At 35.4% G+C, this 22951-nt stretch overlaps 1 protein-coding gene across 1 annotated transcript in view; it reads right to left on the bottom strand.

Moving 5' to 3' along the window:
* Nucleotides 1–22951, bottom strand: part of RapGAP1 (Rap GTPase activating protein 1) — a 181261-nt gene that overhangs the window by 146836 nt on the left and 11474 nt on the right. The gene's annotated exons all lie outside the window — the stretch shown is intronic.

Here is a 22951-nt window from a genome sequence, read left to right on the forward strand (position 1 = left end):
AAGCATTTCTGTGCTGCGTTTTATTAAATTAATATTTATGCCTATCAAAATCTAATATAAATAAAGAAATGAATGCTGTTTTAATGTTTTTAATGTGCTGATTTGTATTTGAATTATATCTCTGCATATTTAAATCTACTATAAATAATTAAAGGTATGCTACTTTAATGACTGAAGTACTTAAACATTTGGAAAGAGTAGGACAATTATTTAAACATACATTAGTAGATCAAGAATATATATTTAAAAGGCTTTCTCAATGCTTTGCAAATTTTTGATTAAAACTATTATACCCTAAACTTGGTATCAGAAACATTACTATCTCTATCTATATCCGGTAAATTTTTCAATGAACTCACTTTGTTTTAATTGTCTGAATTAAAGAATTATCAAATATAATTTACTAAATATCATAACTAATTTCAATTTATAGATTTATTACAAATCTTTGTTCCCATAAAATATTTAAAGAGAAGGACATTCCTTGAAATATTACATAAAAATATAAACAGTTTAGCTTAAAAATAAACATATTAATGTCCTCTAAAATCGTATACTTCCCCCTAGTTTATCCTATATTCCTAAACTTTTATCTCCAGAATACTCCTCCCCAAAAAAACTGCAGAAGAGGCCATCCCACTTGTCGAGGCGGAATTAAATGGCATTTGGCCCAAGGGGAGCCACCATTCTACTCCCCTCAGAAATCCGAGATGCAAGCTTGAATTTTCCAATCCAACTCCAAATCGCGTACATTCGCTGACAGGCCATTGGAAAATGGAAAATGCTCGCTTAGGGGCTGTGACAATGGCAGATTGTGCAAAACTCTCTCTGCAAGAATATCTGCACAACCACAAAAGTTAAATGCGCTTTGATTTCACCCCAGAAAACAAGGGAAAACAATCCCGAAAAGCGAATCCGCATTCTCTCGATTCGATCTTTTTTTCGGGGCACTTTTCTGATTGATTGCCATCAAAAATCAGCTTTTGGCATAACGGCAAATGCGATTTGATTGCTGTCATTGTTCCCGTACCAAGCGGCTATTAATGTATGTTTTCGGCACAATCCCTAATCCAGGCATTGGGCAATTGGGCAAAGGATGAAAGACGACGAGAAAAAACCACCCGAAATAGGGATAAAAAAATGATATTTGATTTCCTGTATTTTACTACTTATTTTTTTGTATGCCATTTGATACGTTTCATACACATTTGACAGCTGTCAGGCATCTACATTTTCACCTTAATTAAGTGATATTAATCGTCTTTCGCGAATCTGCAACTTTCATCGCTAAATGATTAGGAGAGGGGATAAAAAAGGTGCGAAGCCTGATATTCTGGGAAGCGTGCCGGAAAAACGCCCTGGAAAAACAGTTTAAACGGAAATTTAAAACCAGCAAAAACTCATTCTCTTTACAGCCATTAAAAGCTTTTTTCACCTTGACTTCCCATTAAGAGAGAGAGAATGGAAGCCAAAAACTCGTATGGACACGCATAATTTCCATGTTTAGTGCCCTTTTTCGGGGAGGCTGTGAACCCTTTGCTCTCCTTGAGTTGGGTCACTTGGGGCAATATTGTTAATGTACTCAATGGAAATGGCCTATTCAGTATGGGCCCAGTTCAGGCAGCTTTTTGGCCTATGGACCATATGCAAAGGCATTAGAATGTTGTGTTATCTCTGCCCGGCAGGGCATATGGCCATCATATTAATTGAAAATTTTCCAATTGAATTTTGTGGCTCTTTGTGGGGGTTAATGGATAAGAGAGGTTTGTAAAGGGAAGTTAAAGTACTTAAAATGGTTAACATTTGGGTGGGCAAGGTAATAAGGTGAATAGAGTGGGAGTTCTTAAAGGTTAGGTACTTCTAAATCTTAAAATTAAAGAGGTTAGCTATTATATTATAGAAAAAACTGAACTTAATAGAATCTCTTAGATAAATTAGTCACGTTTTTCGTTGCCGATATATTAATTTCATAAAGAAACTGCAAGTACTTAAAGCTTCCATGAACATTAAACCTTAAAACCTAAATAGAAATATGAAATCTTTGAATCAATCTTTGCTTAAATCCTTTTTTATTAAATTCTATAATATCTTTTACATCCTTTCTAACATTTTGTAGTTATAACGAAAGATCACAGTGGGAGCTCCCATTTTACAAAGGTTTACAATATAATACAATACTAAAATATTGCAATATCATATTTTCTGTTGCAATAAAACACCCCAAGTGCAGCGCTTTTGTGCACAGTTGCATTCCCTCGATACTTATCTACCCGTATCCTTAAAGATCCTGACAGAAGACTGACCTAAGGAGCACCCATCACCCCTTGGAATATCCCGTGGTGAACCGTCGTCCTTCCTGAGCACCCATAATAATTACAGTGCCGCGTTACGCTTGATCGTTTTCAAATTGCAAGCGGCGCACACTTCCGCCCCTGGAAAAAAAGGTGAACTTTATCGGCACTTCAAGGAGCAGTTCAAGAAGTTGACATAATTGTGCCAGCACCCAGAATATATCCTCTATCAGACTGGCACAACCCCTTAACCCTTGGCTGCCTTATAGCACCCATCTGCCCATTATTATTGTTATTATTATTATGCTTAAAGTCTCCCCTTCAGACAGTTGCTATAGTTTCACAGGAAATGGGTGTGTGTAAGTGTGTGTCGCCCAGATTCCTGTGCAATCTATTGCCCAAGGTACAGTTTAGCTCGAGCCATTAGAGCAAGAGCACAAATCTTGGAAAATCATTAAGCGCATTTTCCAATTGATTTCACTCCTTGGCCTGACCGCAGGCACGAAGGCAAAACTTGACCAAAATCAATAAGCAGCCAAAAGGCAACCGCATAAACACAGAGACAGACTAAAGACAGGTTTTTGGTAGGGGAAGGCAAGAGAAGGGAGATGTCGCCCAAGGGAAGGGCCTCTTGTGAATTTGTCACTGCGGCCTGGGTGTCTGACCATTCATCCATGGATCGGACCAGACAGTATACCTATTAGATGGAGAGGAAACCGAGTATATTCGGAAAATGGTAAAGGTTATTCAGGGAAAAAAATTTGGATAAAGATATATTTACAGACTGAGGGAGTGTTTCACTTAAGAAACTTCAGAAAAAAAATATATTTAGAACCTCAATGAGTGTTAGGTTTAATGTTATTAAAATGATATGATAAAATATATCATATATTTTTGTATCAATTTAATAATAAGTATATAAAGAGTTAGATTAAATCATAATATACCAAAGTTTAGCTTGAGTTTAAAGAGAGCTCATTATCATTATCAATTTAATAATAGGTAATTTAAGATTTCAATAAGGTCCTAATATACATCAATTTAACTTTTGTTTAGGCCTTTTTAAGTTACATTTACTTCTAAAAACATGTCTAAACAGAAAATAAGTTTTCCAAATTTAATGGTAATCCCATAGTCGTTACTCTGCTCATGGGCTTTCACCTAAATCAAACTGAAATGCCGAAATTGTGTCGCATTGTTGCAGTATTGATGATGGTAGACCCACCTCAGGACCCTTCCCTTCTCCCAGACTCCTCTGTTCGTATCAATGCCCATCGGTTGGCAAAAAGGAAAATCGCAAACAAAAACCGAAAAACCAAAAGTGAAAATTGCTTTTTGGGCAGCATCTTTTTACGCCTGATTGCAGCTGAAAGTGTCATCGGCCCCGTACCTCAATGGTTTTTGTAGGGTTTTGTAGGTTTTTGGGTTTGCCTTTCGGCTTTTCTCTCTCTGGACTTTGGTCCCTGACTATATATTTTTTTCTGTGCCTGAGGAGGGCTCTCTCACCCCTTGGTGGACATATGCAAACACACATTGTGAATGATTTACGAGCTGTGCGGACACATACAGGACGCTTAAAGGATAACAACGAGTCTAACAGCAGGAGAAGAAGACCCATTTGCCTCGAAATCATTTGCATAAATGCTCATTAAATCATTTTGGTTGCTCGGCCAATATAGTTTTTCTGACTTCTCCGACTATGTCCAGTTTTTGTTAGCATAAATTTACAAAGATCAGGCGACACCTTTCCGATTTTATTTGTAGACTCGGGCCCCCCGTTAATTACCTCACCTGGAGTCCATGTGGACTTGTGTGTGCATTTTGCATTCGCCTCGCAAACGAATGTCAAGTTCAAAATGATTTACAGACTTTTCTTTTTTTTTTTTTGTTTCACGGGGTAATTAATTGGCCAAGAGATTGTTGGACTGGATGGACTATGGGGCATTAGCTGGCGATAGTTGAACAAAGTGGTCATCCTGGGGGAAATGTTTGAGAGAGAAAAAAGTGTCTGGGGTGAATGATTCGCAGCTTGTTTTTGGCGTGTGCCTAATGAGTGTTCACTGTGTGGCATCGTTTGGTTGGAAAAAGTAATGGAATTAGCCAGTATAACGATGGATGTCAAAATACCAAAGCGAATTATATGAAATTTAATGATGATTTGGGGATTATTGCATGATTAATGGGGAAAGCATTCACATACTTGTTAGTAAGTAACTTAAATTCACAAAGGAAATATATTTTAATAAATAAAATAAACCAGAAAGGTTTTTTTATGATTCATTTATAAAGGATAATGGGTAAACATACTTGTTACTAAATATTAGAATTTGCAAATGTATATATATAATAATAAATAAACATACAAGAAATGTTGTTTTATTATTAATCTATAAAAATCAAGCCTTATTTTAAAGAAGTTTGCTTAGGATAAGTTTATAATTAAAACCCAAAAATCTACAGCTGCTAATAGATTGATAGATACCATAATTTTCTTATTTCTCCCCTAGGTAACCCTTAATAATTTTTCACAAGGAACCCCCTAGCTCATGCCAACACCTTTGTTAATAGACTGACAACTGCGAAATTGAGTCCCAAACAAAGAGAGTTGGCCAGGCCCATATCCATAGCCATATTAAGATCCAGAACCCAAAGGCAGCTTGTAGGTGCGGTCCACAAAAGCGCATATCAATGACTAATAACCTTCACCCAGGCCCCCCTCCCTAGCTAGCGAATGCTATTTTCCTATTGTTCCTATACAATATTATATAGCCAAGAATGGATCAGGACATCTGTCGGCACACTCACAGGCGACGCACATGACTAATCATACCGAGTGCAGAGGCTTGTAGACAATAAGTAGAAGTTCGAATATATATAGAACCCCAGATCGGTTTGCTAATGATGCATGACAGACATTGATCGGAGGCACCTTTTGACTTCACCGACTGCTACTCACAAGTAGCATGAAATATTCGCCATCAAAACAAGAGACAAAAACACACACAATACACACACAAGACACTGACGGCAAATGGCCAAGTAAATTAACTTTATCGGCCCATACTTTTCGGCCAATCTTGCTCAGTCATTGAAGTGGGTAAAGAGAGAGACACAGGGGGGCGCCTCGAATCAGCAGCTGCATAAACAAATTGCAGTCAACATTCATAATTTCCTGTTTAAATTAAGCTCGGCCTGCATTTCGGCTCTTAACTCACATCAACGTGCATTTCCTAGTGACAAAAAAAATTACAGCTTCACGCACTAAATCCGCCATACCAAGACCTGGCAATTAAATGTCGCCTTCAAAAAAACAAGACTTTTGTCGAGCACTGTGCCAAGCGATTGAAATTTTTTGAAAATTGAAGCCAAAACCGATACGAATCGAACTCCGCATTGATATGCAGTTTCCAATGTGCGTTTATTGATTTTATTATGCATAAAGCCAGCCACAAAAGCCACAAAAAATGCAAATCGCCATCGATATGAAACAAAAATTATGCATTTGAGACCAATTCGACGCCGATACTTATTTTTACGAGAATACACTATGAATTTTCAAGGAGCTGCGAATTGGTTTTTGGGAAATAAGTGTAAAAGGTGTTTAATATGTTTAAAGTTTAAAGACTAAACTTTAAACTACTAAAGACTAATATTTCAAAAGACATTATATTTTCTTTTGAAATATTAGTTAGTATATAAATAAATAAATGTATAAAAGGGAAAATATATACTTTTATATATGTATATATTCATTTTTATAGTATCTATACTATTATATATACATTTATTTATATAAAATATTATACTGAAACCTTTTTTTAAAATCATTAATTTATAATTTATTAAATCTCTTACATATTAATTTTTGCGAAACACTTTTAAATGATTAAAGACCTATATAGATATTTCGCACCTTTCCTGGATCCTTCACAGTTCCATTTACAGCTAGAACCCATTGAGAATTGTAAGACAACGAAAACGCTTAATGTGGTGAAGGGTTCCTAGTGTTCTTTAGAATTAAATTATATTATTTTGGAAATATAATTGTTTTATTACATTTAATTATACATTTTAAATAACAATTTATGTATTCCCAATCCAAAAATATTTTTTTTTAAGTTTTGACTATTATTTTCAAGAAAGAATCATGTTTTGATTTTATATTTAAATTTGATAAGCATAAGTAGATAGAATTTTGTTTAACTCTATGTTTTTTATTTAAGTTAACAATCGCATTCATACTTTCAAATAAATACACCAAGTATTAAGAATCTATTACTTTGAAGTTTTAGAATTTCATTAAAGTTAGAGTATCTTATGTTCGACTTATAACCAATCGCAGCTCAATTTCCTCTTGCTGATTTTGTGGGTATATATACATATATTTTTTTTCTTTGACTGGCGACAAACGAGAAGCGAATGCCATCAAATTGGCAATGCCGCCGACGCCAGCGATGGACGATCGAATGGAGTGGACCCCCTTTTGGGAAGGGGGGGGGCTACAGTGGGTTAACCTGTTTTCGATTTTTCACATAATTTTTATTTTTATTTTCTTTTTATAGTTTGCGCTCCCCAATAGCCGTGGTTGTGAATGTCGTTTATCATAATCTTATCAACAATTCACATTCAATTATAAATCAATCAAAATTGCACCAATTTCATTTAAGTCGAATCGGTTTTTTGGTTTTTGCCGCCAGTGCAGTGGCACGGGTCTTGGGCTTGGACTTTTGAGGTTTTTTAATTTTTCGGATTGGATAGATATTCCTACAGAGATTGAGTTTGAGATCGAAGATTGATATATGGCCGGCGGTTGCGGCTCCCACGTTTACGGCTTCTAATGATTTCAGAGAGATATAGCTTTGGATCGGCGTTCTCTGACAGGGGAGAATGGATCGTTTAAATAAGTTTTTTTTTGTATAAATTGATATATTCGTTTATAGAAAAAACACAGGGAAAAAGTATATAGACTTTAAGGTATATTTTAAGAATTAGTTGTATGTTTGATTTAAAATATATGATAAAATATTAAAGAAGGGTTAATAGCACACAAAATGTAATTTAAGTTTATTTTTCCCATACTTTCAAGGTCATATTAACACTGATTTTTTATATGCAAAAAAAAACCTAGTTATTAAGCAATTTTCATGTTTTTCCCCTGTGCAGACATTCGCCTACTCGCACCCATTCTAGTTCATTATGCAGCTTGTCGAGAATTCCTTCGAGCGTGAACGGTATCTCACTCCACAAATCGAAAATCTGCAAACCGAATTTTGGTTTTCATTTTTCGTAAAACACATTTGCAACCCCCCGTTGTCAGGGAAGTAGAGTGCTCTATATATGCAATCTATAATATATATATATTCGCAATAGAATGGCATCATCAACTGGGATGATCCTTAATCAGGGGACAGTTTACAGATTGCAATCAACTTTCCCTTCCTTTTATTATCTCTGCGGTAGCTCAGCGCAATCTTTTGTGTTTGCGAATTTTTAATGCTTCATTAATTGGAAATTCGCACAAATGGAAATTTTCGGCCAATTATGACCTGGCAGCCGCAAGTAAATATGCTCGGCACCATTGAACTTCTATATAGTGCTTTCTATTCCATACGTACATATCTCCTGAACGTGCCTGCCATACGAATTTCCCAATTTCCATTCCATTCGGCTAGAAAAGTCTCAAGTTGTGTGTGTGTTTGCCCAGCAAGTTGGTTTTTCCTTTTGGCAAATATTTTGGTAGCTGGTGGAGAAGGGAAATGGACTTTAATGGAGATGCAAAGTGCTGGGAGATTGATTGAGCTCAATAGCTATGTATATTTCTTTTTTTTGCTGCCAGTAAACTTTTATCAGTCGGAGGAGAGATCTTTAAAGTGGGTAAGGTACTTTAAGCCAATTAAAAAATAAATAGTTAAATAGTTTATGCTACCATGTTAATTGAATCACAATTAGTTTAGTTTTATTTTACCATCATTATAACTATGTATATTTCTTTTTTTGCTGCCAGTAAACTTTTATCAGTCGGAGGAAAAGGTCTTTAAAGTGGGTTATGTAATTTAAGGCAATTAAAAAATAAATAGTTAAATAGTTTATGCTACCAGAACCTCTCATAAAAACTCCCATATTAATTGAATCACAATTCCTAATCAATTTGCAATCCAATTTAATTGAGTTACATTTCTTTGCCTGTTTAGTTTTATTTTAAGGCAACACATTTAATTTTATTACCATCATTATGAGCCACTTAAGTGCTCTTAACACACTAAATCAATCTGGTTTTGCTTTCAGTTTCTTTTCCTTAGACTTGAAATTCTTTTATTCATCAGAATAGAAACCAGTTTTCACTGGAATGGCAGAGAAGACTTTTACAAAGTAGTTCTTTTGCCATTCTCTATTCCCTATCCCAATCAAGGTGGGTTTTCTTCTTAACCAAATCTGGTCCAGAGTCCGTGGGTTACTTGAGTTCATTTGTTTAGAGTAACCTTGAGCCAGCACGTGGGTGGAACGAACACATTATGCCATTGCACGTGAGTCATTATTTCGGGGTGCATCCTCTGACTAATTATGCAAAAGGAATTAAGGCCACAAATCTGAAGGTGGGAGTAAACAAATGTGTAACCTCCGCCCCTCCGTAGGTAGCTGCTAATTAATTAAAAGGTGAGGCTCACCTCAGGTGACGACAAGGCGGGTTCTCTTCTTTCAGCTAAAGGCAAGTCAAGGTCTGCAATGAGGCGGCAAAAATGCGTCTTTGACTTCGAATAGTGTATATATATTTAAATATATATATATGTATATATACATATATATAGGCACACATGGAGATCTGGGCAATGGCATTGCTTGATTTATGTGCTTGGGCCTCGGGGTGTGTTCCCCATTAAACATCAACTGTCATTAGGCGTGTAACATACCAAAATATTCATAAAAAATGCATTAAAAAATGCTATAGAAGAAAATTCTTTGTTATTTTGCATGGAAAATTTAATGGAAGGGGGAAAAAAATCAAATCAAAGTGGTGGTAGGAAAAACCCTTCTGAATAAAATCACATAAAGTAACTGAAATTTCAGTTTTATGATTTCCTTTTATATATTTTTTTGTGACACTTACAAAATATATATAACATTTTTTTATGCATTTTTCTGGCTAATTGAGAAAATGTCCTGCCAGCAGATGGTCGGTCGACCCGACTAATTGCATTTAATTAGGGCAAGTTACGAGCGCATAAAACCCACTCCTAAACCTCTTGCATTGTGTCACAACAAAATCAGGAAGGAGTCTTCAGGTCGATGATTTTAATGGCACGAGCTACGAAATTTTACGAGCAATTTGAACTGTAACTTGGGATGGATGGTATGCACAGAGAAAAATTAATGACAGTTTTTTAAAAAATATTTTTAACATCATATAACAAGCAGATATATATATTAGTATTTATTGAGGAGGGAAGACAGGCCATTATATTCATTTAATTTTAATAAAAACTATTCAAATCAAATTTTATAATTATTATACACATTATACTGCAGTTCACTTTGACTTATATATAAGCTTTAAACCTCGCTTCTTGCTTTTAAGAAAATTTACAAGAAATCTTTAGTCTTTTTTAAGTACTATTTTTTCTTGGTGTAAAAAGGATGATTTCTGGTCGTATCTATCCAGCTGGTAGGCGTTCCTCTGACACGCTTCGTCTGCGGAAAGCGTAGCGTGCCGAATGCCATTTGATGGATTACACAACGCCCATCAAAAGATACAGTATCTGTATCTGTAGCAGCGCTTGCGCGCCTGCGTAGCCCCCGGATGCATAGTCAGTCACCCCTTTTTCTTTCCTTTTTTTGGGCTCACTTCCGGACACAAGTCTGCCTTCGTTTTGATTTGTGACAAATTGCCCGTGACAGTTTGTGCGCCTGCGTGAAGTGAAAATCCTGCCAGTTCTCCTCTTATGCCATCCTGCCACAGGAGCTGCACTGTACTTGAGAGTGTCGTTGCGATGGCACAACAACACATTCGTCATTCGTAAGCGATTCCAAACTGTGAAACGCGTGGCTCAAATATGTCAAATGTCATTATCTTGACAGTCGTTGCACGTGCAAATGTCGTTCGGTTGAATAAAAAGATAGATAGGCAGATATCTATGTAGGTACCAAATTTCACGCCCCGTCCCCCATTTTCAAGTAGCCGCTGCAATTTTAACATAGTCTTTATAGTTTGTCATCGAGGGAAAGTGCCCATCGAAGCGATTTTGGGCGAGGCAGCTGCCAACAGAAGTACAGTCAAAACACAGTGGCAATGGACTCGAGGAGTACACCAAACAGGTTGGCATTGTTGTACGATATTTGACAGGATCTCAAGTGGAAGGACAGGAAAGGAGGTGACAAAGGACAGCACCTAAGGGTCATTACTAAACAATTTTGTTATGAAAGTATATTTTGGAGTGAGAAAATTCTGAAATAAGTATAAAATTCTAGAGATTTAAGATGAAATATTTGAATATTGTAATTATAATATAAACGCTTAAGTTATTTGTACAGAAAGTAAAGAAAAAAGTATAGAATTATATATATTTTAGATAATACCTTTTAATATAATAAACCTAATATAATAACAATAGTAGAAAAACCAAAAGAAGTATGCAATAACTAATGTAATATTTACACTTTCTTAATGATTTTAATTAATGATGAAATTGCTAAATTTAATACTTGTATTTCGATCCTTGCATTCAATTTAATATTAAATAACTATGATAACAATTATAACCTTAAATAAAAGTTAATGAAACATATTAGGAGCTCATTAAAATTGGTTTTTAAATACGGTTACTTAAAAACGTTTAGAAAATCAAATTAACACTCAATTTACATTACATATACCTCAATGAAATTCATATTGAATTTTCTGAAATCTCAAATATTTCATTATCTAGATTTTTCCACAGATTTTTATCTACATTATTAAGCTAACTTAATCAAAATTACCAAGGAAGAAGTTCCCCTAAACATTAAACCAAAATTCCTTATTTTTTACACCCAAAATCACACACATCCCCAACAAACATACACACACAATTCCGGCAAAAAATAAAACAAACCTAATTTCGCAAAGTAAATATGAAATTATGATTGCCTCTGACCCCTCTAACAAAAAAAATATGAGACAAAAAAGTACAATACTTTCTATGGAGAAAATAAATTGATCTGCGAAATTATTACCTTGGATTTAGGGTATCTTTCCCTTTTGTGCCTTCAACACATTTTCCGAATGTGAGTTATCAAGTGCAAACTGCATTCGATTCTATACCAAAAATCAACCCTTTGTAACCCCCAAAAACGAAACCCGCAGAAGTCCCAACCATAAATATGTCAAAAGTGTTTAGTGAAAGCAGTCGAAAAAAGGGGTAAAAACCGATACCCGACCTCTTTTTTTGGGATAAAAAATAATAAAAATTAATTAAAATCGAGTCGTAAACAAAGTGAAAGTTCAAAATGAAGCAATTTCAGTGAGTGCCAAATTACAGAGCGTAAAAAAAAAGAAAAAAATCCACAAAAATGCTGGGACATTTTTATGGGACAGTAGCAGGAAAAGGCTTAGATGCGCTTCATTTGATTTGATCCTGAAATGAGGGATGCCTCCTCTCAGATCAGATCCTTCAGGGCCAGCTGTCGATATTTTTGCACAACATTTTTGCGGCAGCTTGGCATTATAAAGCGATTACTATGAGTTCGATTCTCATTTGGACAGGAATCGAATTCTACTGTGGCTAGAGAGAGGTGACCCATAGATGGACAGCAAAATCCTGATTACTGTCCAAAAACTCACGCCCCTGCAACAAATAACAATTCTGTACACACAAACAAAGGAAGTGCAATTAGAGCGGTTAGAGTAGGGGGAGGACAAGGTCGAAGGATAAGGGAGGTCCTTGCTGATTGCGCATTGTGTGGGCAGCTTCCTGTTTTAATCCCCCTGCTTTGTTGGCCCTAATTTCGTTATTTCCTAGATCGATATTGAGATGTTTGATTAGTAAACAGAAAGTAAAAATAGTTAAGGATTTAAGATTAATATAAAAAGAAAGATTTAAAATAAACTAAAGATATTTAAATTGTAAATAAAGTAGCATCCAATAAAGGTAACCAACTGAAATGCGTTCTTAAAGTAAGAACTGTAACTCATGTAAATTAAATACCTTTTAAATTAAGTATACAATATTATATAGTGCTAAAATATAAATGAGGTTAATCCCATATTAATTCAGTCTCTTGATTTACCACTTCCCGCCCAATAATACTCACAGTATCTAACAACACTTCCACTTCCAAAAATGAAGTTGTCAGCACTGCGGCATTTTAAATATTTCAACGGTCGACAATCTCTTGCCCATGGGTGTTGTATGGTGCGTAATTTAAGCCCAAAGTGACCCAAAAAAAACTTGAGATTCGAAACTCACAAATGCAGCTGAGACACATAGAGAACCAGCGAATTTAGCCACGCACTTTATCTATGAAAATATTCATGGCAAGTTGCATAAATAATCCGCCTAGCACTTCAAATTGATAAAGACAATTTACAATTTATACAATGCAACCCAGGCATATCTGTGTTTCTATATATATATATATACATATATATATATATGTCAGATTGGGCGCCTGGGAGCCAGCTCACTGACTAGACAGCTTCGAGTCGAAAAAGCGATTTAATTCAACACAAACAAGCATCAATGGCAAGAGACCCGGGCAACCCAAACAAATCAAATTGGAGTCATTTACCCGTCGCCACTTCTAAGAGGCCCAAAAGTTGGAGGTAATGGGGGTGAGGCTTGTAGCTTTAGGGGGAAGTCAGACTTATATGCCAACGACATCTGCTTCAGTCAAAGTAATGGAAAAAAAATTGATAAAAACAAAGGAAAAACACGAAACATGTTGTCAAATACCCTGAAAAACAAGTAAAGTTGAGTAACTTAGACAAGACCTATGTTTAAAATAATATATATAACTTAAATGCTTCAAATAATAAGTTATCAACTTCATAATTCCCTCATTAACTCTCTGTTATGTACTATAAATTTCCAGCTTAGTTGAGTGACCAGTTCCCAGAGTTCCCTTGTAATCGCTTTTGAAATTAACAAACCCAATCGATCATCTGCCTGACACAACCCTGGCCAATGTTGTCATAACCCCACACCCAAGTCTTGCAGTGTAATATGCCAGACACATGCAAAAATATACATATATGTATGTATATATCTTTGTAAATTTGCCCTGACTTTGTCGGCGATTCAACCGACCCACATATGGAACAACAACGGGCTTAGAGACAGATACACGTACTTACGGATTGCCTAGGAGAACGCTGCCATCTCTCCCGTGAGCTCAGCTCAAGTGGAAATTGCTTTCGACTGGCAGTCACTGAGTTGGCAATCAATCAAGTCAAGTGCCCTGGGCCTGGAGATGGGAGCATTTTCACTAGAAATTATGAAATTCTAGTTGAAAAGAACGGACATCCTGCAGTGAGAATGAACTCTGAGGCATATGGGAAAAATATTGTAGGGAAATGGAAATTAAAACAACGAATAGGGATCATTTTCTGAATATTTTAAGTATTTTTAATAACAAAAAAATGAGTAATTAAATGAAGATTATATGATTAATCAAGCTGTAAGCTTTTCGATTGATTTTAAAATATTTTTTAAAGTACAATCTTAAATATTACTATTTAAAGATCTAAGAAGATGTGTCATTTATTGAAGAACATGTAATTAATCAAGCTGTAAGCTATACATATATTTTAGAAAAGATTTTCTAAAGTACATTTTGAACTATATGTTATCTATAACAACCTCTTTTTTTTTTATCAATTTCTCATATTACCAACACTTTTAAATCAAATTCCCTTACTTTTCCCAGTTGCACTTCACTTAACCACTGTCACAATATCATTACCAATTATGCCAGACGTGTTACCAGGTGTGTAATAAAAACTGGTTACCTTGACATTGCCAATAGTCCGGTGTTCAGTGCAATTACCTTGGCCATCTAACCAACCAACGAACCAACCATCCATCTGTGCATCTCCGCTTCCCATTTACCGGCCACTTGTCCGGTTGCCCATTTGCCCAGTTCCAATGTGGGTCATCTAATGGCACACAAATTGGATTAACACATTTTAGCCGACTCCCCTGAACAACGAGTCCCGCCGAGCCATGTCGAAACATCTTGGCAATTTGCTGTAATTAAATCGCAGACGGGACCCGCCGCTCGTCTTGCACTTAAATGGCGCATTTAATGGTGTAATATCATTCGCATTGCGCTTTTAATTTCTATTTATGTCTCTTAGCCGGCAAATTTCTCTTAATTGCAACAGAGTTGAAGTTGAAGTCGCCCAGATACGCACAAAAAAAAAAGCAGGTAAACACACGCATTCTGCGGATAGGCAACAAACTAAGTAACTGACAACTATTTTGATAAACTGCCTTCGGGCCGCCCCCAGACTCGACTTATCACTTTGAAAATTGTAGAAAAAACAAATCCAAACAAAAACCAAAATAAAATAAATGCTGTCAATGGGAATTTGATTTATGCGTTGCTGTCCGAAAAGTAACTGGGAGTAGCTCTACTCCAGTTCAAATGTTAACAAATTAAATTTTCTACTTAATCAAAATGCAGTCTCGCAAAGCATTCAAAATATGAAAGGTAACCCAGTCTACGACTTTGGTTTATTTTTGGGTGAAAAATAAACAAATTTATCAGGCCATTACATAGAACATGCAGACACACACACGGTCGGCAGCCAGCCTTGAGTTCTGAAGTCTGGAAAATATAAATAAATAATTGCCTGGCACCTCGGTAACCCCAACGGAATGGAAGTGGCCTCCAAGGGAAGAACGTGGTTCCTCAGCAGGTTCTATTTGCAATGTGAGGAAAAACTCTTTGAGGTCACTGAGAGAGGGAATGAAAATGGGTTTGGGTTTGGGTAATTGCAGAATATTAAAGGAAGCTACTCATTTGAAGCTTCATTACTTGCAAAAAGAAATTAGAGTCTATAAATAACATTTTTCAAAAGATAAATACCCCAGAAGTATATTTAAAGACATCATATTTGTAGATGGAAAATATATGATCTTTATCAATTAAATTCCTAGTTACCTAATTTCATTTTCCTTTCTATATCCTAACAACTTCCTTCATTTGTTTATTTTTAATGGCTTTATAAGGTTTGCTATTAGTTAACCATAAAGCATTTACTTGTTAAGACATGGCTTGTTTCCCTAAAAACATTAAAGCCCAATTAAATGTTGTTATTTAGAAAGCTGAAACTACAAAAAAAATAAACAGAGAGGCAACATCAGAAATCGAAGATGTTCCGTGGGCAACACTTGACATTTTGCCATTAGCATTAACATAAATCATATTGGCTTTAACAAATTCAAAAAGTCAAACAACAAAAAGCATAAACATGGGGAGAGGGAAGGGAAAGATCATGATGATGACGATGATGAAGGCATTTTCAACAGTGAATCCCCCAACACACTCCCCACCCAACTCCAGCAACGACTTTTCGCATTTTCCATGCAATTTTCACAGAGCCAAAAGGTCAGTTCAAAAGTAGATGGCAGATGCGAGATTTGAGATGGAAAGATGAAGCGATGCCGTCTGGGATCGAGTACAATAAACATCAAAATGGATGGGAGGCAGCCTTTGGAGCACGACGAAACTTCCTCCGGAGCCAGGGAGGTGACTCCTTATTGACTCCTGAGTGACGTCCCCAGGCCAAGTCCCGCATCACATTTCCCAATGCATGACATTTGAAAGCAAAAGACGAAGCGGAAAACACAACTGCCCAAGAGATTTTTCAAGAAATATATATCCAAAGGGTAGCATTAAATTGCAATTCGAGTTGTAACATCTTTAAGAAACTTTATATTTTATATTTAATAATATTAAAAGAGGTGTTTTTTATTGTAATTGATAGATTTTATTAATAAAATCATGCAAAAAACATATTTTTTAAGGGAAACTTTTAAGAAAGTATCTAAGAAAGTAGCCTCATTTGCAGTCAGGAAGTTGAACCCTATAAGTACCCCTTATTTCCTGGCTATTTTTCCCAATCTTTACCTACAAATTTAAAGGGTGTCTGCAACTCGATTTCTTTTTATGTTTTGTCTACCATTACCCTGAGGCATGTCTTTTCTTGGTCGGACAACAATATGGCAAATTATGGCACTTCCTGTTGACCTTTTGCCAGAATGGGGAAGGTGAACAGGAATACTGTGTCTTGGGGCTAGCCGGTTAAAGTCGCACAAGTTATACAATTACGCGCCAATCAAGGCGAATTTTCCTGGCAATTAGGAATCAAGCTGGGAAATATCTTTTGAAGGCGGGCGGGTTTTTTTTTCTTTCGGTGTGGGGAGAGTCTAGAGTCCAGAGAGCGCGTGATAAGCATTTTGATTTATGCCATCGGGAAAACACCGCTCGAGTACACACAAACACAAGCGAAAATCCTTAATTGAACACGCCGCTTGGCTGCTAAGTAACTAATTTTATGGCATATTAGCGGACCATTAATTATGCCGGTGTTATAAATTTTAATGTCGATTAATTGCTGCCAAAACATAGCACAACACCATCACCAGCGAACTGTGTTTGCTGACCCAACAACAAACATTGAACACAACAAGCGCTTGTAAGCAAAATAAAAAAACAGATGCAAAAATAAACAGAAATAGAGAAATAAATAAAATAAATAAACTAAAACAGACAACAACAAACAACTAACACCGAAAGTAGTCATAGAGTTGTTGCTGCTTTGTATGTTTTTTATGAACATTATTTTCTATTCCACCTGAACAGAGACCAGAGATTGGATCAAAGTAAGGCTTAAAAGCGATATATAACTAAGGTTGGAATAATAGCACTTCCGTAAAAAATTGTATATCTTTCAATATAATTTTAAATAAAATATTAAGTATATAAACTGTACTAGAGAATACTTATATTACTTATAGAAATGTTCCTAAATTCCCTAAAATTGGTTGAATTTTGACCTAGATTATTAGCTACAAGAAAATGCTTTTACAAGCTTTTGTGTAATAAATTCTGTATCTAATAACTTTTTAAAATATATTAATAATTTCATTAAATGTGTTACTATTATTCGATCCTTAACTGTAATTGCAGGATATATAGTATGTGCGTGTCTTTTTGGATGGCCAAAAAGGCTTCCTGTTGTGCGTGGGCCGCTGATGTTGTCTCTGGCCAAGCTGGACGGCAATGTAGCCAATGTTGTTTCCACGTTGCAATGTTGCTTAGAGTTTCAGTTGCTGACATCACGTTGCGAGCTGTACCGCCAGCATCGTCATCAAATTGCCAGCACGCGTCATTAAAATATGAGTTTTTTACAGAGGAAATGGTATAAAACAAAAATATAGCGAAGAACGAATAAAGAAATACCTTAATATAATATAATTGATTTTAAAGCAGGTACATACTTATTATTTATAAATTAATTATTTATTGTAACTCATTATTTTAACACATTTTTCCAATTTAATTTGATTAAATTAAAGAAATCTTTAAGTATTAATACAGATAAAATAAATACCATGTCAATAATTACTTTAACATTTAGAAACAACTTAGCAGTGTTTTTAATATTCCATACATTTCATAAATTACATAAAAAAAATATATGTTATTTCAATAAATTTTTGATATTTCATTAGATTAATAGATCATTGAATCTCTAAGCTTAAACACTATCCTAAATCTTTCAACTAAAATAAATAACACTTAGAGTTATCAATGTCAATATTTACTTAAACATTTGAACACAACTTAACACCATTTTTAATATTCCTCAAATTAATCTTGTGAACTTATACTTCATACCCTTTTTAATATATTCCATTTCGATAAGTCCAATCAATTAATCTCACCTCCCGATAGTAGGGTAACAGTGTTTATAAGCCAAAAAATATAAGCGCATAACTCTTATTTGGGTTATTTTGATAGTGAGCGAACCGAATGTAATTTATGCAATTTTGATTGCATTCGGTGAGTGTTTTTAATTTGATTATTATGGTATTATGGTTATATACGGCGATACAAGCCGAAGCATAATCATTCGATGGCCAGAGATGGAGGGAATATTTATGAGGGGCTAAATCAAAAGCGAAGCTACCTCGGATGCGGATTCCGAATCGGAATTGGAAATGGAATTGGAGCCGCAAATGTCACATAAAAGTGTCAACAGAGCTTTGAACTAAATTGAAAATTTATTGGCCACTCGCTACACTTTTCCCACCCACATCATCTTGGGATACCATTTCCGAAACAGTTTCAACCAATTTGTGAGTGGTTTCTCCACCTTTATATAATAATAAAGAGCTGTAACAAATGTCTATTTTGGCGGCGTTTCGGTTTTGTAGTTTTTAGTGGTCAGCTAATGAAGTGTTTTCAATTTTATTGGCTTTTACCCCTACCGATTATCAGTTAAGTAAAGTGAATACGCTTATTGGGTTACAAATTAGCATAAGGTAAGGTAAGATCCAAGATAATTCGAAATGTGGAGAAAGAGTGTAGAGTTAATGAAGAAATAACATGGGCAGGTGAAGTTGCGCTTCATTTAATTTAGTTGACAAATGTTTTAACAAATTTAAACTAATAATAGTTCATTAAAATGAAACCCAAAAGAAGTACCCAAATTGTAAATAATAAAAAATTACTTTCAATATAATTTAAACACTTTCCTGAGCTTGCTCTAAATTTTATAAAATAGTAAGGTATTTTAACCTCTAAGAACATATTTTCCTGACCGACTTTACCCCCTGGATAACCCCTTATAATTAAGCATATCTGCAAAAATTATTTGCAAGGTCAGCAGCTGTTCATTTAACCCCCTGGAAATGTCAGACGACCACGCCCCGCACTAAAATACCAAAAATTATGATTATGACAGGCGACAAATCTATTTTTCCATTGCTGCTCCCCTGAAAAAAATGTCAAGGAATCAAAATCTATATAATTTTCCCAAAGCGCAAAGAAAGAAAATTCGCAAATTCTTTGTTCCGTGACAAATTTATAGACTCCGATTTCGGGAGTCCCAGCCCCGCATTGTGCAATGCAAATTTATGACAAAACATTTCCACACACTGAAAGTGTGGAGAAAGGTAAACAATGGACCAAAAAATCAGATCGGGTTGGAACGTGCCTAATAATTTAATTATGATTTTCATTATTTTTTGCCGGGAGCATGCAAAATTTTTCCAAATTGCATGCATATTGAAAAATTTTCAAACGAGGACAAAGGCAAAGGGGTTTCGCAGGCAAATTTTCCACAGAACACAGAGGTTTGGGTTGGTCTTGAATTGAGGTTGGGTTTAAGGGTTGGTCCCGCTTCGATCGACATGTGTGCAAGTTCCAGGTATTTCCTGAACCCGACAACAACTGTCTGCGATCTATCCATCAGATCGGTACAACTATCTAGTGCTCTTTTAACTATCACACCCACGCGATAATGTCAATCAAAAAACTGTTCAATATTGCACGCTGGACACACACACACACCCTAGTAATTCACATTCCGGTGTATAAGGTACCCAGTAATTGGATATAAGAAGGGAATATTGAAATTTAAGTAGTAAGGAACAGTTTCCACTACTTTCGTTTATATTTACTATCAAGATTTTCTATTATTCGATGAGAAATCGATGTCACTACCTGTATTTAATATTTAAAAGAGAAATCTAAAATTGCTTTGAGAATGATTCAGTGATTCTTAGTAAGTATGTATAATTATCTATTTTATAATAAGTATACAGAGTTAAAAAGGATTTACTTTCTTAAATATATTAGTTTATCCAGAAATATTTAAAAATTTCTGGCAAAATCTCATATATTTTATGTATAAATCCTTACATCTTTATAATAAATTCCTAAGTACTGAGTATCCTCATGTCGCAATAGTCTCTAGACTTTAGAACCTAGATCTAATACAGTTTCAATTAACATTTGTCTCAATTACACGAGAGAAACACGCAGTCGATGTCCCACCATAGATAAGAGAGAGGAGCGGAATGCAGAGCGTAGAAATATAGGAAACGGAAAATTACAACCCGAGAAGCAGCTCTACCTGGAAAGGTTAACTGGTTTTTCTCCTGACTGACGTGTGACCAGCGGTCAGTCGGTAGGAAAGTGACCAGGAAGGAAATTGAATTAGAACAAAGGTCTGTCAAGGGTTCCATTGGATAATGATAATGACGATGATGGGCTCTGGTCAAGTTTGCGTGTCCGCCTTTAATGGGATTTACGTGCCAAGAGCAATTAGATGGGAGAGAAATCATTTTAAAGGAGGGTGGAATTTAACATGAAATAAAATAAAATTGTATGATAAAGATAATAAAATACTTGAGAATTAAAGTCAACTTTAAAATAGCTAAAAGCTAAGGGAAATCATTGATCTTAAAACATTTTAAAAGGGAAATGATTTAAGTAGTTTGAAACTAACTACAAAATATGATCGTAAATTATAAAACGTTGATAAATAAATATTTAACATTTTTCCTGACTAATAAAACGAATCTATATTTTTTCCCGGTGCAACCTTATCATTCCAAAGTACTGTACTTTTCGTTTGTTATCATTATCGTATCCGGCAATGGAATTGTCAAATGTTTACACATTCAAGTGGTTTTTGCATAATTTGCATATTTAATGAGCTGAAACGCTTACGATTGCATTTGGGTTATTTTTATTTTTGTATTTGGTCCTCTCTTCGTTATCGGCTAGGAAAAAAACAAATAAAAATTAAGTGAAAAATCGAGGGAAAATGGTGCCATTGATTAGCGGCGGAAAAACTGTCACAGTCCCAGAAAAAAAAAAATAATAAAAAGGGTTGCAGCGAATCGTAAGCCTATATGTACATGTGGCAACGTAATGAAAGGGTTAAGGGGATTTACCTGAGGGTTGGAGGAGGGTGGGGTCATTTGTCATTTGCATACGGAGCAATGGAAGCTGCAAACAGGATACTAGGAAAGTCCTGGCCGAATTTGTACACATAAATCACTGGGCAGGGAAAAAGAGAGGGAGAGATCTACATTTCCATTTTCTCTTCTGGCAGATGTCGCTCGAATAAATTAACAATTGGTCAAGCCATAAAGACCAACTAATGTGAGTTCCAATCAAAAATCAAACATGAGGAAGGGAAATTCAATTGATAGCAGAATGGTAAATGCACTGTTTTGTGAAGGGAAAAGGGAGTGAATATGGAATGATTTCAATTACAGAATAGTATCAAAAAAATATTAAAAGTATATTAATATATTTAATGCTAAATGGGAGTACATATAGCATTTAAATATATGATTTTAACCGGAATAAAAGTTTTTAAACAATACAAACTCTTTTACCAAGAAAATACTATATAACCTTTGCCTAGGAATCTCTTCAAATATTCTATAATGTTTATAATCATATTTTAACTAAGGAAATATTAAATAACCTTTAAATAAGTAATCCTTCTATCTTCTTCTATATATCCATCATAAATACCATAAATGAAAGAGCATTTTAGTATAGTTTCCGCAAATCGAGCTTAGTTCTCGACTGTAAACCAATTTGTTGAACAATCTCTGTGGCAATATGCTAAACATGGCACTCAGTTAGACAAACAAGGACCTCCCTCTATCTCTCTCTCCCTCCTCCCAGAATTATCCTTCCGCTTTTAACTGTCGATTAAGCCCAGACAAAGCTCACACAATTGCATCGAGTGTGCAATCGATACGTGATATGGGGAAAACGGCCAATCAGGTTCTAACAAAAGCCTCCAACAAACTCGGATAGGAAATGCAATGGAACGTAATGGAAAGTGAGTAAAAGTGGGAGAGGAGCAACTGTACCGCAGGATATTTGCATCAATTGAGATAATCTGGATACAAAGAGGATGGCAAATTGAAAACATATTTCAAAGATACAAACAAGAAGCACATATGTATATTTATTCTAGCAAAATATGTGCTGAGAGATTTCGAGTATAAAATGGGATTTTATTGCTAAGAAAAGACCAATTAAACAGTCCAAAAACTCTGAATATGCGGTCGAGAATTACGTGGTAAGAAGTAATCAATTTTTAAAGGATTGATATTGAATTCAAAAGAATAAATAAAGCCAAAATCACATAATACTTAATCTTGAAACTATTGATATTATTCCAAAACTTTCATACATAATCATTCATTAAAGTTCCATTTCCGCACTTCTCAATATCTTTTATATATATATTTATCCACTCAATATCAAAATCCCGGCAAGTAAGAAATAAAAACATAGATTGAAATTCCAGGAATTGTGATTTTTCAATCAGCTTAGGATAGGAGATTACTCCGACTGCTTCCTGTCTTGGGATGCAGTCACGGAAACTTTAATTGAACGCAATACGCCGCACAAGTATGCGGCTACAAGGACCTTCCTCCCACCCAGTTCCAATAGCCTCCCCCCAACCCCCAATTACCACCCATTTCCACAATTTTTCCACTCCCTCCCTTTTTCACTAAAATCCCCTAACTCTGACAACACAAAGAGAAAACAGTTCACTTAACCAGAAAGCAACACGCAAGAGCAACTCAAGGCAGCCGGAGGCGGACAAACAGAGACTCAGGACCAGAATCAGGACG

This window comes from Drosophila serrata, unplaced genomic scaffold, assembly GCF_035046125.1.
Source record: "Drosophila serrata isolate PLE 108 unplaced genomic scaffold, ASM3504612v1 contig_302, whole genome shotgun sequence".
NCBI lineage: Eukaryota > Metazoa > Arthropoda > Insecta > Diptera > Drosophilidae > Drosophila > Drosophila serrata.